Raw genomic sequence first — 18,044 nt, forward strand, 5'->3', positions numbered from 1 at the left:
GGAATTTAATTAATTATTTAATTTAGTTCGAAATTGGATTTATAACATCAGCATGATGTCATGCTGACGTCAGTAGTCAACATGGGTTGACTGGTCAAGCTGACGTGTGGGTCCCGCATGTCATTGACACATTGCCCTAACTAACAGATTAGTTAGTCCAATTAGATATTTAGGTTAATTAAGTTTAATTAGTTTAACTAAGCGGGATTAATTAAGTTAATTAATTAGTTAATTAATTAATTTAATTAATTATTATTTTATCTTTTTTTATCTTTTCCTTTTTTTAACGTTCAGGGGGCTGGGGCCCCGTTTGTCATAGGCCCCAGGGGCCTTTGCGGGCGAAACGGGCAGCGGGCGCCGTTCGGGACCTACGAGGGCAGTGGAGCAGGGCGGGGTTGACCACCCAGACGGCGCCGCAGGGCAGTGGCCGGCCGGCGGGGAGCAGCAGGGCGCCACCAGCAGCGCGCGGGCCGGCAGAAGCTGCCCCAGCAGCGGCGAGCAAAGGGGGCGGCGCGGCGGCGCAAGTGCAGCTGCAAGCATCAGAACGGGGCGCGGTCGGCTAGCGGTGCACGGGCGGCCGACGGGCGAGGCCACCATGGGTGGTGGCGCGAGCAAAACCGGGACACGGCGCCGGGCGCGTGCAGCCGCGTGCGTGTGCGGGGAGGCACGGTCGGGTCGGCGAGGCAAAGGCAGGCGAGGGCGCGACGAGCGAGGCCGTGGCGGACGGGGTAGCGCACGAGAGGAGGTAAAAGGAGGAAATGAGGGGGGGTTCCTCACAGGGGAGCTGCAGGGGGAAGGCAGCGGGCTCGGGGAGGTGGCGGCAGTGTCGCCGGCGATGGGGGCGGCGGAAGACGGCGCCGTTCGGGGGAGATGCCGGCGTCGGGGTCGACCCGGTCGATCCGACGACGGAGCTCGCTAGTGGGGATGAGGAGGCAGCGACGACGACGATGTCAAGGCGGAGACGAGGAAGACGACGGCGGCGGCGGGGGAGGGGGGGGGGGGGCTCCGGGCAGCGAGATGACGGCGACAACAGTGGCGCTGCGTCGGGCGGCTTCGGGTCTTCGCCCCGATCTCGATCCAGATCGGGGTAGCGAGTGAGGGGGAGGGGGAGCGAGTGGGGAACGTGGGCTAGGGTTCGGTGGGGGTGGGGGGTTAAGCAGGGGGCAGCGGGGGTGGGCCGGCCGGCTGGTTGGTTAGCTGGGCCGGTTGGCCCAACGGGGGGTGTCTTTTATTTATTTTTCTTAACTTTGTTTTTATTTACTTTTCTTTTATTTATTATTTCCTGTTCTATTTTGGTTACACCTATTACAGTTTTTATAAAATACAAAACAAACTCCTAAAGTATCGTTATAATATAGGCCACTAGCTTGTTCATGTTTGGTGTAGTAATAATTACTTGATACATTTTTATTATTTAAAAGGTATTTAAATATATTTTTTTAGCCACCATTTTCTTTACTTTAGTGCATCTAAATACTTTATAAAGGTGTGGTCTCTCCACCAACATGGTCTATGGATTATTTGACACGTTAGGAACAATTTAGTTTTGACTTTTAAAAACTTTTACTGTTTGACTTTATTTTAAATTTGAATTTGAATCGGTTTCGAACTAACGCAAGACTAGCAACCGTAACCAAGGTGACGTGGCATCATTAGCAGAGGGCTACTGTAGCTTAATTATCCGGGCGTCACAGTATACCTGCTTGTGTATGTAAAGATAGAAAAAAAGAATTGCAGTGAGAGGAGAGTGTGCGTTTGCCTTCCATAAATACAATCACAGATACAATGAAAGCGTCGCCGAGGGGATCGGCGGCACGCAGCATCGACGAAATCGGCGGCGGCGAGAAGATCAGTGTCGAGGCGTCGAGGAGATGGGGGCGGCATCCAGAGGTTGACGCAAGACATGGATACGGCATGCACGTTAGTCTCGTCGGGCTGCACGCTCTCGTCTGTTTCAAGTGTGCTGATTAGATGCCAAGCACGTGTAGATAACAACAAGGGCAGTTTAGTCTTTTCCGGTGCCTGTAAATAGGAAAAGAAAAAGGGAAATCTGTAAAAGGACTGGAATGGCATGTTAATCAAAGTACACATGAGTTGGGTGGCATTTTTACGAAGTCAATCTTGACAGTGGCATTTGTGCGAAGCCTCATATTGAAAGTGGCAAATAGCCAATTTTCTCAAAGTAAAACAAAGCTGAACCAAAAATCAAGTTGCATTATACCACTAGCTAGCAATTAGTACAACGAATGTACTCCTAGATAATAACACAACGATGAAAAGACCAGCTGCGATTAACTGAACAGTACTATCAGTCACAATTCAGAGCAAAAATGAAGTCAAGATTGGGAGATTGGGAATACCAAATACCAGATCTGGAACAAATATGTAAGAAGCACGAAGCACATGCGCCATCCATGGGCAAATCACAAGATCTCACAAGTAAAAAAATGCACGAACATGGGAGACATCGGGCAGTTCCTGCTGCTTTTTGGATGGGATGGACCAGCGACTTGGAACCTCATGGGCCTCATTCTGCCATCCGCGCTGCTCCAATCTATGGGGCGGTAGATCTGGCAGAGCAAGGGGCGCGGGGAAGGCGCCGTTGGCGGCGGGCTCCCACCCACCCCTCTCGAATCGATGGGGTGTGGATCTTGCAGAGCAACGACCGTTGTGAAGGCTAGCGTCGGCAGCAGAGTTTGACGGCAGACGGTGGAGCTAGCACAGAGGACGACGGACGGCGGATTCGGCCATCCCGTCATGGATTTGGGGACGGCGGAGAGTGGCGAGGTGAGAGCCTGAGCGAGGAACCAGAAAGGGGCGAGGGGATGCTCTGACCCCACGACTGCGAGAGAATCGCTGCCCCACGCCTGCATTGCGGGTGCAGCCAATTTGCATCAGTTGGGCCTGCACGAAGGAAACACCCGAAACCTGCGTTCCCCTCAGCCTGGCTGAGAGATGTCCTTTTGCATGAGTCGGGCCAGGCTGAAGACGCCGCACAGGGCACCAAACATCCGCGATTTTGCATGACGGGTGCGAGCCAGGTGCGACTCAATCAACCAAACACGCCCTTGACTCCTGCCAATCGCTCGCCCCCCTCAACTGTTTTCAGCTCGATGTGTACTGTACAACGCTAATGGACGCGCTAGTTGTATCATTAGCCCATATAAAAATATATTCACTGAACCAAGTACACCGAACATAGAAGGCCAAAGCCCAATAGCCCACACACATAAGCGTATATGTGATCGATCCGATCTATTTATTGATCTACGTGTGTGTTCTGCCGAACTGCTTAGGGCGTTTGCCGCTCGGCTAGGACGTTTGCAAATTGCCGGGGCGGCAGCTTGCCACGACCACAACGCCATCCACTGATCTACAGTCCGCTGCCCAGATATTCCTAGAGGCAGGCGGATTAGATCACCAGAAATTCATAATACAATTAGAGGCCGCTAGCCAGACGACTAGGATTGAAGATATTGGCAGCAGGTACCACTACCCACCAGTGATCTTAGTCAGTTTAATTAGCATTGTGTACAAAGTAGAGCTTTTGACTGTTTATGCATTTTTGGATCCACGAGATGAGTTATTCGATGTGATTAATATATTCATAATGGTGGATTTTTGTATCTCTATTTGGATTAGGGTTCGCAACTGTAAATTAACACTTGCCGGCTGTAACTATTTTATGCGTGGATAATGTTCTTTAACAAACTAGCTCAATATGCATATATTCTTTTGCATAATCAGTTTACATATATCGATACAAAAGGGTTAATAAGAAAATATATCCTGACTCGTGAATCAAAGACCAGCACCTTGCTCTAGCTATATACGCTATCTAACTGGTCTTTAATCCCCCTTTGGAATGATTCGGCAGTTACCAAAGAAAAATTTGAATCTGATCGGAGCATTACTTTCAGCGAGAATTTGGAATATGAGTATCGCATTTTGGCATCACGATGATATATTCAATTGTTTCCCCACTTCCTTTTTGTCCATGGGCACAGATGTGGTGGTACTTGGTTGTTGGAGGAAGATGCAAGATTCATTTCCTCATGATGGAGGAATTGCACCAATGGAATATATGACCTACTAGTTAAAATAGGCACCAAAATCGGTCTATCAAATTCCAGTTAGTCGGTGCGTAGAGTTGCCACTTTGCAAGAGATCTATCTTCCATGATGACAGAACAAAGCAACGGTATCGTTTAAAAGAAGAAGAGCAAAGTGGTGCAAAGGAGCCCGAAAATTCATCGGGGCACACACATGTGCATCCTTTTGCAACCGTTGATCTGCCCATGATTTGAAAAGTTGTTCCGTCAAAATTGATTGAGCAATGGATACAAATTTGGAAGCCTTTCAATATAAAGCAATATACATGTTTATCTTATAATACAAATACATCGTTCAACTGTTCTTGTACGTCCATGTTCCTGTGTGTATGGTACATCTCCCCGTTCTGTTTGAGCCGTCCATTTACACTATACATATTCTTCTTTCTTGCTTCATTTGTTTCACTCCAAGGTTTTACTACTATTCTCTTTCACGTCATCTACGTTCTTCCTTTCAATCCTTTAATCGTCTTCTTTCTCCATTCTTTTCCTTTTGTGCAATTAATTACCTTTACCTGATTTGAACTCATCAGTTCGTCCTTCATCGTCGCTTCACGACTTCATCCTATCATTTTTGCCACGCAAAATTTCTACACTCCTTCTATCAACTTTTTATTTTCCTGCGATACATGATGTGGTCTCTCAAATATCGATCTTTCGATTAACCAATTCCATCCACATACGACCAAGTCTCAGTTTGTGGAAATCATTTGATGGTTTCCTTATGAATTTTTCCTTACCAGATATCATTACGACTTCGTTATTCCAACCGCAATGATTTTCATACATTTGATTTCATTTTCACTCCGGTGATTTTAGTTCTTGTTCTGTCAACTTATGTTGTGCGAAACTTACTTCACGTTTCCTCGCGAACTCAGTGACCAGTTTTATTCTGTCCCTCAAAACTTGCTTCTGTTCGGTTTTCTTAATTTACATAGACACAACCGTCTCCGCTAGTTTTGTTCTCGTGCTTAAATGTCTAATATTTTATTCCTGCACGCATCAAACAGGTCTTCACCCTCGAATTACCTAACATTTATTTCTTGGTGCGCAGTCCACATACGTCTCAACTTCTTTCTCCCTACCCTTTCCCCCTCGCTTTCTTTGTTTCTATGATCCTCTAGATCTGATCTCTTCTGCCTTGCAGCGGACGTTGCTCCCATCAGTTGTCGGAAGTCCACGACTCCAACCTTCGACTACAACCACCAATGGTCGTCTGCATTGCCCTCCCAACTCACCCTACGCAAGAAAACTCCAATGGACCTCCATCGAGTTCATGGAATGGAGATACCACTTATCCCTCTTAATGCCCTCCAAATGAGAATCAAATGCTTGTTTTCTACTAAATTGCTTGTTGGTACTTTTCTAGTGCCTAATTTGTTACGACCTCAGAGGCTTGTGCGACGGCGACAGCACTGTGCGGAACAAGTGGGTCTCCCTCTTTTTTTCCAGCAGACCATACAGAAAGAACACAAATTTCAAATAATTATTCAAATCTTGTTCATGAGATTTCTGATTTAATTATTAGTTCATTATAGATTATTCATAAGTATGTGGGCCCTTATTGAACACATTGTTGCCTTCCCGATTGCCATGACCCATGTGCACCACAAGTGGGTCATTCTGAAGCATATGAGTGATGATGGGGCTACGAAGGGCAAGACACCTGTCACTTCCGATACTCCTTCTCCTAGGGATGAGGTGAGGCACTCTGGTCTGTATCGGCACCCCTTGGTGTACTACACATTTTCTTGAACATGCCCGCTCTTCGATGATGAAGGCCATCTCCTTCAACTACACACAGAACCATGATGTGGTGTCTTGGTTGATCGTCTCCAAGAATCAACTGAAGGACCATCTCTGCACTACTGGAGCTACTGATGTGAGTGATGACCAGCGACTGCATGTAGCTCCGCCTGCTAACTTCGGTTTTCCTTCTGGCCTGGCTGGGCAAACTTCTTCCACGAGGCTGGTGGTAGCGGCGTCCGCGACGATGACGATGAGTGATTTTCTTCGGTCTTTAGCTCCCTTCGACCTTTTTGGCAGTTAATGCCATCAGGAGGTAAGTGGTATGTTAGGAGTTTGCAGTCGCGAGTTTTATCTCTGTGGTCACATGTCTCGTATCTTATGGTGTTTGATTTGTGTTTATTGACATGTGAAACATCATTTGTAATAAGTTTAGAGGTAAATACACCAGTGGTGCTTGAATTTGTCACATATGTTCATATTAGTGCCTGAACTTGAAAGATACACCGAACTAGCTGTAAAACTTGGCACGAGCGAGCGAATATGGTGTTAATCTTATTCATAGACGTAAGGTACGCCGACATGACACCGTATATGGCTGACATGGCATAAGACCCACTTATAGGGACGAAACAATACTACATGGCTCAATGCGTGCCAGGATGGGCACACGAACCAGCGACCTGACCTTGCGGCAGTGCACACTGACCAACAAGCCAAGTAGTTTTAGATGTCACTTACGGCTTCTGAACAATAATGTATTTTAAGTGAAAATGCGTGTGCATACATTATATTTTATTAATAATCATCTCATGGTATACAAATATGCGTGTCCACATATTATATTAAAAACAATGTATAAACCAGGCCCCATGCCACGCTGTAAACTATACATATTTGTGGTATACAAATATTCGTGTGCCTACAAAATAAATATATAAAGGTATGCAATAAAAAACTTACTAAAAATGTTCCTAATTTTTTTAGAAATAATTTAGAAAATAATAGTTTAAATATAATGCACAAGTGAATATGTTTACTATAGATTTAAAATATACACTCATGGATTATATTAAAATGGTTTATTAAAGAACACAATGTTAAGTGATGAATACAAAAGAAAATATAAATTATACAAAATGTTTATATATGAATGATAAATATTCGTGTATACTTATTCGAATATTTGAATAATTAAAATAATATTCACAAACTGTAATTTAAAAATTATTTTTATTATTTTATATTACACACACGTTCTTATATTTCTTACTTTATGTTATTTAAATTATATGAATGTTTTAAAATAATACATGAATATTTTTGAAATTACTTGACCATTTAATAAATATGTAGATTATTTATAACACGAGATAGTTGAATCTTATTTGTATTAGTGTAATTATAATGTACATACATTTTACATTCTTTAAGAAAAATTAACATGTGCTACTAAATACTACAAGCTTTGTGATTTACACTACATTAAGTTCAACGAGACGTACTTGCCATGAGAAGTTCCTTATTGTGTTGGTTCACTCATTTTGCCAGCCATCGTCATGTCACTGTATCGAGTACCATTCACCCTCATTTTCATTTTAATTCCCAATACTGGCAGGTGGGACCCACTAGTCATTAAGACATGTAGTATTCAACTAGTCCTGTTTCATCACTATAGGTGGGCCCTATGCAATGTCAATGCCACGTCAGCCATATACACTGCCTTGTCGGCGCACTTTACGTCTACGGATGAGATTAACATCGTATTTGCACGTACGTGTCAAGTTTTGGAACCAGTTCGGCGTATTTTTCAAGTTCAGGCACTAAAGTGAACATCCATGACAAGTCCAAGCACCACTCGTGTATTTACCTCATAAGTTTAAGACTATATATGTGTGGTACTATTTATCTATGTCATTGTCAAACCTATTTATGATTCTGTCTATGTATGAGTTGATCATGTCATATCATAGCAATTTCTATCTTCGGCATGTCTTACCACTATATGCATTTGCCATGATTCTCACTCTACTCAAATGTTGTCAAACCCTACATCTTGTTTATGTATGGTAAAACATAGCAAAACCCTCTTATGCAAGTCATAAATTGTGTAATTTTGTTATGATAAAATCAACTATGCACACATTAAGGGGGAGCTCATTCAAAATCATATAAACAACTTGCTCTCACATGGTTCATTTATTTATATTTCGAGAGCTATATGTATGTTGTCATCAAGAATGAAAAAGGGGAGACTGAAAGTTTGTTAAGTATACCACAAGTTTTAGTTCCCGCGGAATCATATGTGTGTGGATCATGGACCCACTTGACTTGATAATACTCAAGAACGGAGAAACAAAGATATGAATCGTAGGCTTTTTTGGTTTGTTCTTGAGTATAGGGACCCCACACTATTAAGAGGGGGTCACTGGGGTTCGTGAAAGACTTACTGAACTCAATTCCTTGCAAATGTTCTCCACTCACATCATAAACTTGTGTGACACACATAAATCTACATCAGTGCCCTAGTAAATTTGTTCACAGAAAACACATATGGGTTGCTAGAAATCACATTGTTTTCACTGCCACGCCGGATGTACGGTATCTATCGGATGCCCAGTCCCTTATCTGTCACCGGATGTCCTGTAAACATCGGGAATCTGGTATACCTATATAGAAAGAAAATTAACCAAAATTAATGGACTTATGGTATGATTTGAGCAAGTCTTGAGCATTTTCCCCTTGATCTTGTTACCCTTGGAGGTTGGAGACTCCTAGGAGGTTTGGAGAACGGCTCAAGGTCTACCACGTGGTTGAGAAACGCCTTTGTGGTGTTTTCTCATGGAGAATAGAGTGAGCCTTCGTGGTGTTGGTGTGCCTTCTTGGTGACATCCTCCCTTCCAATGAAATGAACGTCTGGACACATCCTCATCTTCGGAGTTTCGGTTATCCCTAAACCTAACTCCTTACTTGTGGTTACATGCCTCCTTGTCTTTACTTATATCTTATTGTGCTTGTTTATCTTGCTACCAAATTGTTGTTGTTGAATATACTGCTAGCACTAGATTCACCTTTGCAATTGTTAGACACACTTTCATATTCCGCACATTTCCCTATAATTGCTAAGTAGTAATGAAACTTTGTAACTGTACTTTCATCCCCACCTCTAGGTCCACCTCGATCCTTTCACACAGTTCTTTTATTCCAACGAGATATCCATAGCTTGGTAACGATTAAAACCATTCTCATTTGTTATGAGGCCATGTCAAGAATGAAAATCAATTTTGCCAAAAGCGAATTTCTCACTATTAGGATGTTGGTCGACGAAGGAGTCCGCATCACCAAATTGCTCAACTGCAAAAAGGTGGAGTCCCCCAAGACATAACTAGGTTTGCCATGCTCTGACTGAGCCCTGTTCAAATTGGACTGGGAACCCACTGTTCACAAAGTTTTCTCTCGTTGTGGTCCTTGGCAAGGGAAACTTATGTCCTCCACGACTAGACTAACCCTTACCAGCGCGTGCCTATCTACACTCCCTATCTTTATAATGGGCCTTTTCATTCTGGGCAAAGGGGTCCACATTAAGTTTGATAAAGTGTGTGCTAGATTCTTTTGGGAGGCTGACACTAAAAAGGCAAATATCACATGATCGACTGGGCTGATGTATGTCGTCCTAAGAACCAGGGTGGCCTTGGGATTTCCAACTATAGGAAGATGAACCTTGCCCTTGTTACCAAATGGATCTGCAAAATCTCCCAAAAGTACGATGGGTTTGGGCAAGGATTCTAAGGCCAAATATTTTCGCAACTGCTCCTTGTTCGCTAGTGACATCAAGGGCTCTCAAATTTGGAATGGGATCAAAAAATGGAAAGAAAATTTCAACTTGGGTGTGAAATTGTCCATCGGAGACGGAAAGGACATCAAATTTTGGCTCTTCGCATGGATTGCGGACAAACCATTGTATGCCATACATCCGAGCTCGTTTCTCATTGTGGTGCATCATCATGCTATGGTTTCCGAGGTTTTTGCTACATGGGCATGTTCTGTGGGTTTCCTTAGATGGCTTTCGCCCGAGGGACAAAGTGATTTCGATTCGTTCCTCGCGTCTTTAGATGAAGTCTATCTCTCCTCGGCCCAAGACTCATTCAACTGGGGTTGGAACCCACAGGAAAATTTTCGGTGAAATCTACCTACGCAAAGCTAGTCTGTGGGTCTAAGGTTAGGTCCACCAAGGCCCTTTGGGCCTCTCAGGTGCCTCCTAGATTTCGTATCTTCATTTGGCAGGCGGCCCATGACCGTCGTCTGCCTTCAATCAACCTTCAACAACGTCAAGGGTCGGGCAACAACTGCCACACTCTTTGTGGTGCGCCGGAAGACGTCAGTGACAACCTTTTTCGACGTGCCCTAGCCAAATTTCTTGTGAGTTGTGTCCACGATTGCTTGAGGTGCATCTGGAACCCTAATTCCATGGCTCATATCCTCATGTTTCTCAATACTTCTCGCGGCCAACATCACATGCTAGCTTGGAGTACTTTCGGTACCTTTGCTTGGGCGCTTACTGACAACTCAAAATAAACTAGCCATGAGGGCGCTATTTCATCTCACCCTGCTAGCTATATTTTAAAATGGTCTATGTTTTCTCAACACTAGCAGCCTCTAGGAAGAGGAAGGACTGTGACACGGTGACGACTATTCTTCTCAAGATCGAGGAGCTTCATGCCATTCATAGGAACGCTTAAGCCAACCTAGTTTCATCCCTTAGTTATGCAGTCTCGCTTGCGCTCATCTTCAAGTTGTGCTTTGTACCCCTGATTTATATTTGTGCGAGTCTTTTGGGAAACTTTCTTTAAATTTCTTTAAGTTCGGCTTGTAAAACCTTAATGTTGTTGTTTGGCCTCTGTTGACTTTATTAATTAAAGCTGGGCGCCGCTTGTGCATGTTTCTAAAAAAAATCCTTATATGTTTCATGGCCTAGATAAAGTAACGGAAACACTAACGCCCACACGTGTGGGCGTTTGCATCTCGCCCACACGCATGGATCAACGTCGGTTTGAGTTTGCACGAATCTTGGCATGTTTTTGCTGCCACGTAGGATTGGGCTGGTGTGTGGGCATTTATCCGGTCGCCCACACGTCAGTTTCCACACGCGGAGGTGCTGGTGTGTGGGCGTTTAGCAGTTCGCCCACACGCCAGTTTTCAACACACGCAGCGGGGCTGGTGTGTGGGCGTTTATCAGTTTTCCCACACGCCCGTCTCCTCTCCCACACCCAAAGCTATCAGTTGCCATGTGTTTTGCAGGGTACATGGCAACTGCCCTAGTATGCTTGTAAGCAGAGGACAACTCTCTCTTTACCCGAACATGTTATTTTGCCATGTCTTTTTGAGTGCTACATGGCAACTGCCTAGTGTTTAGTAGATGGCAACTCCTAAAGATACCATCCCGCCCACATGCCTGTCTTCTCTCCCACACTCAAAGATGTTAGTTGCCATGTGTTTTGCAGGGTACATGGGAACTGCCCCTAGTGTGCTTGTAAGCAGATGGCAACTCTCTTTACCCGAACATGTTATTTTGCTATGTCTTTTTATAGTGCTACATGGCAACTTCCTAGTGTTAGTAGGTGGCAACTCGTAAAGTTTTCAAATCATGGCAACTGTAGTAGACCCGACTACACATGGCAACAGCTGCAGTTGTCCAAAAATGGCATCTGGCACTTGAGCTGAGATGGTAACTGCAGTTGAGCAACTATGGCAACTGTAGTTGTCCGATATGGCAACTGTAGTTTAGCAACATGGCAACTGCAGTTAAACGGCCATGGAAGAGGGTCCGGACCATGGCAACTGCGGGGACGCGTGGTGACTGTCACGCGGAGCGTGCGGGACCATGAGGTAGGAGGCCTGACGTACGAGCGTGGGCGTTATCTATTTTGCCCACACGCAGACGCGTGGGAGGGACCGCGAGGCAAAAAAAAAAGACGTGTGGGCATTACTTGTTTTGCCTACACGTAGGCGTGTGGACTGGTTCTCTTAGACACCACACAAAACGTGTGGCCAGACCCCTTAACACCCACACATGTGGGCGTTATCGGCGTCCTAAAACAATTAAGACTGTTCGGAAACTATTTGCTCCAGAATTAATTAATTTCCTTATCAAGTTTGGTGTATCCTCCATTCACTCATGAATCATGATGATGAGCTAGCTAGCTTCTAGCTTGCAATATGAATGAGGTCACATCAACAAAATACTACCAACTTTAATCCGTCTTGGAAGTATGAAAGTTGAGACCAACGAACACCAACTTTCTGGACCTCTGGGCTCTGGTACGCGTCGCTATTTTCCTTCGAAGATAAGATTAGTCCCATGGGCCATGGCACTTTGACTTGAAATCTTCTCATCCTTCTTTTCTCATTCCGTTTCTTGGTTGCTTCTAGGTTTTGCGTCGAAAAAAACAACCTGCATTTGCCTATTTGGTCTTATGTTGGTGTAGCTACTCTCATTTACTGGACACTTAGGTACCATGACAGGTATCTCGGTCAACTATTATGAAGTTTGTTTATTTCCATCAGAAAGTTTGTGGGTATAAAGTCCAAAGGTTACTTAGCTTGCCTATATGTCGCTACACCATCCAAAGAAGGTAAGAAAATAGGGCACCTGTGATGAAACCGGACATTTTCTTACTGTCAACAATTTGGTTGACGGCCCGCTGATAACCGTCGACAAGCGCAGTATACCTGACTGGAATAACAGACCCACCTGAGAACGGACGTCTTTTCTGGCAGGGTAACGAAAACCGTCACAATAATTTCTTTGCACGTAACTTAATTGTACTACTCATTGGAAACGAATATACTCTTGTGGTTTCTACTACAGTAGTGCAGTATCTATTGGTGGTTCGAATGTAATGGTGGCCAGCTAGCATATACTTTCTCCATTTCAAAATAGATGATTCAACTTTGTACTAACTTTAGTACACTTTGTATCTAAAGTGTACTAAAGTTAATACAAAGTTGAGTCATCTATTTTGGAACGGAGGAAGTAACTAGCAAGCATGATGGTAGACGCATTTGATTTGTTGTATGAATATGATGTAAGCCTCAATTATATGCTAGGCCAGGTAAGCACACTCTCATGCGTATGTATTTATAAGTTACTAGTAGTTCAGATCGATCGACGTTTTGAGTCTCCAGTTGATTAGTTTCCTATCTGCCCTAGACATATCTATCTCAGTAGGTTCGTCAGATGAAGATTATAATCAAAGTTATATAACGTCAGCTCGTGCTGAAAATAAGACATGTACCTTCACCACGTACGTCAGCGTGCTAGCACGCAGCTCATCAGTCATATGATTAACTCTAGGGTGAAACGATCGTCTGATAATCCTTACGGTTAAAGGCTTTACGTACACGCTTTACCTAGCTACATATCTACTCAGTTATCTAGCTAATCATACGCCATATTACGAGTTCTCCAAAGTGGGTTAAGAACAAGTGCTTTGCTTGCGTGCGATCGGAGAACATTGGCCGTGCATAGAAAAGTTCAATACGCACGCCAAGTGGGCACGTATGATTGATGTTACAGGTCTCAGTCCTGAACTAAATTAGCAGACTCCGCAACGAACAAGCTAACGATTTCTAGCTAGCTTGTAGCGTGGGATTGCTAAGCCGCCATTAGAGCCGTAATTAAGTACCATATGCATGGCGAATGTTAGTCCTTCTCACATGCATGCCTGATGCCTCAGATGCCTCGCATCAGGACAGGTTGATTTGACCCTACGTACTCCTAGTAATAGTATACTAGTAGTACTGTCTTAATTGATTATTCTGTAGTGTCATTTTCTTTTTGGGCAAAGTGTGTGTATCATTTTGACCCTATATGTCTAGGCATCTGTAGCTATATATAGCTACGTTTTCCCTATCGATCGATCTATGTATATACATGTTGATGCTTCAACCAATCCACGACTAAGAAGCTAGCGTAACTAACATCCCGTCAGAAAAGAAAGATAGAGCTGTAATCAGCATCAATTTTTTAGTGGAAAAAAACGTTTTACATTTTGGGACCAAGGGAGTAGTACTTAGTAGAATATGAGGCATCCATGCATGACATGGGTGCACCGAATGCATGCATGCATGCATGCATGCGCGCACCGGATACGAGTAAAATCCTTGCATGCTGATCTAGAAAAAAGAAATCCCTGTATGCTTTTCTCCGCCATTCCGGTGGCACGCAGTGTGGACCATCCAGATCCAGTGCAGGCCAGGTTGGGGAGAAACTTCTTCTCGATGTGCTCTCATAGCTGATAGCTAGTAGCTTGGTCCCGGTCGGTGCCGAGCCAGAAGAAACTGGCCAACGTACCACTGTACCAGACATGCTACCGAGCTAGCTAGGGATGTCCCTCTTTAACGTGCCTGCACTGTGCATATTTTATTTTATTTCATTTTTGCTGGGAGTGCAAAATGTGCATGCATGTACGCTTGTCGCGCGCGCCGGGCAGGGAACCCGAGCATCGTGCTCCGGCCGTGCCCTTGTCCATGCCGTGCCGTGCCGTTGCCGTTGCCGTTCCGCCTGGGGCGGCACGAGGGGACCTGTTTATTCCGATCGATCCGCGCGTCGTCCCAGCACCAAGAGCCAGGAAAGCAACGAACTTTCCTTGGGGAACTTCCGCATGCCGACTCATCGGAGACGCGCTGACGGGAGTGCTAGCTAACTACCCGATCAATCTTGCACAGATATCTTGGTTCTTTTTTTTCCGAGGGCTGATATCTTCTTTTTTTTTTAGGGATTGAGGGCTAATATCTTGGTTCTGTTGATCCGAACGTACTCCGACGTACACTTCCAACAATTAGTTCGTGCGAATCGGTGTGGCTGCTCAAACTTGTCAAACTTTAAGAGCAACTCCAACGTGCCGTCGTTCGGACCGAAATGGACAAAAAGTCGACCAACACGGCGATTCAAATGGACTAGTGTCCGTTTTTTGTCCATACGCGACCCATTTTAAGTCTAAATTTGGGTCGTGTTTGCGTTGGCACGAACACGAAATGGACTCGCGTGACGCCCGCCCTTGTCCTCTCCTGGCCCGCTAGTCGATGGCACATTGGCCATTTCAGGTGGCAAGGCCCGCTGTCCGCAACCACGTACCTCCCCCCCAGCACGCCACCTTCCAACGTCGCCACCACCAAAGCCTCGCCGCACCGCCGCCGCAGCACCCCGACGTCGCCGCCCCCACCCCCTCGCCTTACCCTGCCTACAACACCCAAGCGTGGCGACCTCGCTCACTGGACGCTGCCAAGCTTCTGGTCCAGGGAAGGCGCGAGGCTCTTCACCGGCCAGCTTCTTCCATGAACGCCGATGGAGATTGGCCTCCCAAAGATGAGAGGGTTGTTAATGATGACGATGGCTTCGATTTGCCCCTCCGGGAGGGAAGTTACCCCGGCAGAATCGCTCCGCCGGAGGGCAAAAGTGCTCCTGCCTAAGTTTCACCTCGAGACGGCGACGTCCAACCCAAAAGTCCTCTCCTTATTTTTCTAAGTCAAAAGACTTTATATACCAGGAGATGGGCACCGGAGGTGGGCCGGGCTGCCCACCACCCACCAGGGCGCGCTTGGAGGCCTGGCGCACCCGGGTGTCTTGTGGGCACCAGGCAGCCCCCCTCTGGTGGTTATTTGCTCCAATATTTATTATATATTTCAAAATAATTCTCCATAAAATTCCAGCTCATTTGAAGATGTGCAAAATAGGTATCTTTGACGTAGCTTTTTCAGGTTCAGAATTCCAGTTGCCGGTATTCTCGCTCTTTGTATAAAACTTGCATATTATGAGATAAAAGGCATTAGAGTTACTCCATAAAGCATTATTATGCATAAAAACAATATAAATAATAGTAGGAAAGCATGATGCAAAATGGACGTATGAACTCCCCCAAGGTTAAACCTCGCTTGTCATCAAGCGAAAGCAGATATCGAAAATCATGTCCACATGTTTAGAGAGAGAGAGGTGTCGATAAAACAAAATACGGATATAATAGCGTCATGTTTATTATAACAACAACAAACTTTATCATAAAGCTCTATCATATAACTTATCATGAACAAGTAACAATTCATCACAACATCGAAGTAAAAAAGAATAAACTTTATTGAAAACCAACAAACTATGTTCCCAGTCATCTTTGTAACTACAATTGATCATATTTTTAGGAAGGGTCACGTATCGAAGCCGTTTGGCAAGTCCACATACTCAACCATCAATTAATCTTTTATGATTGCTAACACTCACAACATATATATGAGCAAAAAGTTCCAACCGGAGACATAGAAAGATAGGGTCTTATAGTTCTGCCTCCCAACTTATTCACCTCAAGGGTGATGTCAACAATAATAACTCATGATCACTCACATCCAACTGGATATATGTGCCTAGATCTTTCCCCACCACATGATGCTTGCCAAAGAGAAAAATAAAAAGGAATAGAGAAGAATACTTTGACTCTTGCATAAAAAGTAAATACATAAAAATAAAAGATAGGCCCTTCGCAGAAGGAAACAGAGGTTGTCATGCGCTTTTTGGTTTGTATGCACAATCTCTTAATGCAAAAGAACATCACGTTATATTGCCCCTTATGATAGCAACCTTTATTATGCATTCCGTTGCTTTTATTACTTTGCCATCACAAGTTCGTACAACGCTTAATTTCTCTTACACTAAATGATCAAACACACTTAGAAGCAATTTTTATTGCCTTATTGCACTGATGACAACTTACTTGAAGGATCTTACTCAATCCATAGGTAGGTATGGTGGACTCTCAAAACAAGAGTTTGGGTTTAAGTTTTTTTGGATGCACAAGTAGTATCTCTACTTAGTGCGGAATTTTGGCTAGCAAAGATATTGAGCAAGCACCACATGTTAAAGGATCTATGACAATATAACTTCTACGTGAATATGAACAAACATAAATCATTATGTTGTCTTCCTTGTCCAACGTCAACAGTTTTGCATAAGATATTTAGTGGGGGCTCACAATCATCAAAGATGTCCAAGATAGTGTATTTGCATGTGAATCTTCTCTTCCCTTATTAATTCTTTCATGAATTGCATTATTGACCAATGCTATGTTTGTCAACTTTCAACAATTTTACCACTTATACTTTTCCTTATGTGATGTCATGACTGACCATAAGATTAGCATATGATCTTTTTTATGATTTCCTTTTATTTTGATTGAAACATAAAAGTAAAGAAGCAAAAATTGAAACTAAACTTTATTATATAGCTATTACTCAATTACATAGATAGATAGATCACGAAACTAGCACTCGTAAATAGATCATGCTAAACTTTTATTCAACTAAATCATGAAATAGCTAAATGTCGAACTAAGATAGGTAAAGGTAAAAAAAGTGATGGTGATACGATACCGGGGCATCTCCCCCAAGCTTGACAAAAGCCAAGGGGAGTGCCCATACCCGTGCACTCAAGTCTCCATTGGTGGTGATGATGATGATGGTGGTGGTGAGGAGGTAGCTGATACGTCTCCAACGTATCTATAATTTATGAAGTATTCATGCTATTATATCATCTGTTTTGAATGTTTATGGGCCTTACTAAACACTTTTATATTATTTTTGGGACTAACCTATTAACCGGAGGCCCAGCCCAAATTGCTGTTTTCTTGCCTATTTCAGTGTTTCGAAGAAAAGAAATATCAAACGGAGTCCAAACGGAATGAAACCTTCGGGAGAGTTACTTTTGGAACGGAAGCAATCCAGGAGATTTGGAGTAGACGTCAGAGAAGCTTCAAGGAAGCCACGAGGCAGGGAGGCGCGCCCTACCCCCCTGGGCGCGCCCCCACCCTCGTGGGCCCCTCGTGGCTCCCCTGACCGACTTCTTTCGCCTATATATATCCATATACCCTAAAAACATCGGGGAGCAGAATAGATCGGGAGTTCTGCCGCCGCAAGCCTCTCTAGCCACCAAAAACCAATCGGGGCCCTGTTCCGGCACCCTGACGGAGGGGGGAACCCTCACGGGTGGCCATCTTCATCATCTCGGCGCTCTCCATGATGAGGAGGGAGTAGTTCACCCTCAGGGCTAAGGGTATGTACCAGTAGCTATGTGTTTGATCTCTCTCTCGTGTTCTTGAGGTGATATAATCTTGATGTATCGCGAGCTTTGCTATTATAGTTGGAT

General features: G+C 44.2%; 1 long non-coding RNA gene across 1 annotated transcript; it reads right to left on the reverse strand.

The window, feature by feature from the left end:
• Positions 1–1,652: 1,652 nt before the first annotated feature.
• Positions 1,653–3,073, reverse strand: LOC109757610 (uncharacterized). The gene is made up of 2 exons (XR_012187491.1): positions 2,458–3,073; positions 1,653–2,022 (listed from the first exon to the last, which is right to left on the reverse strand). It is a non-coding gene; the product is annotated as an uncharacterized lncRNA (long non-coding RNA).
• Positions 3,074–18,044: the final 14,971 nt, after the last annotated feature.

Source organism: Aegilops tauschii, chromosome 6, assembly GCF_002575655.3.
Source record: "Aegilops tauschii subsp. strangulata cultivar AL8/78 chromosome 6, Aet v6.0, whole genome shotgun sequence".
Classification (NCBI taxonomy): domain Eukaryota; kingdom Viridiplantae; phylum Streptophyta; class Magnoliopsida; order Poales; family Poaceae; genus Aegilops; species Aegilops tauschii.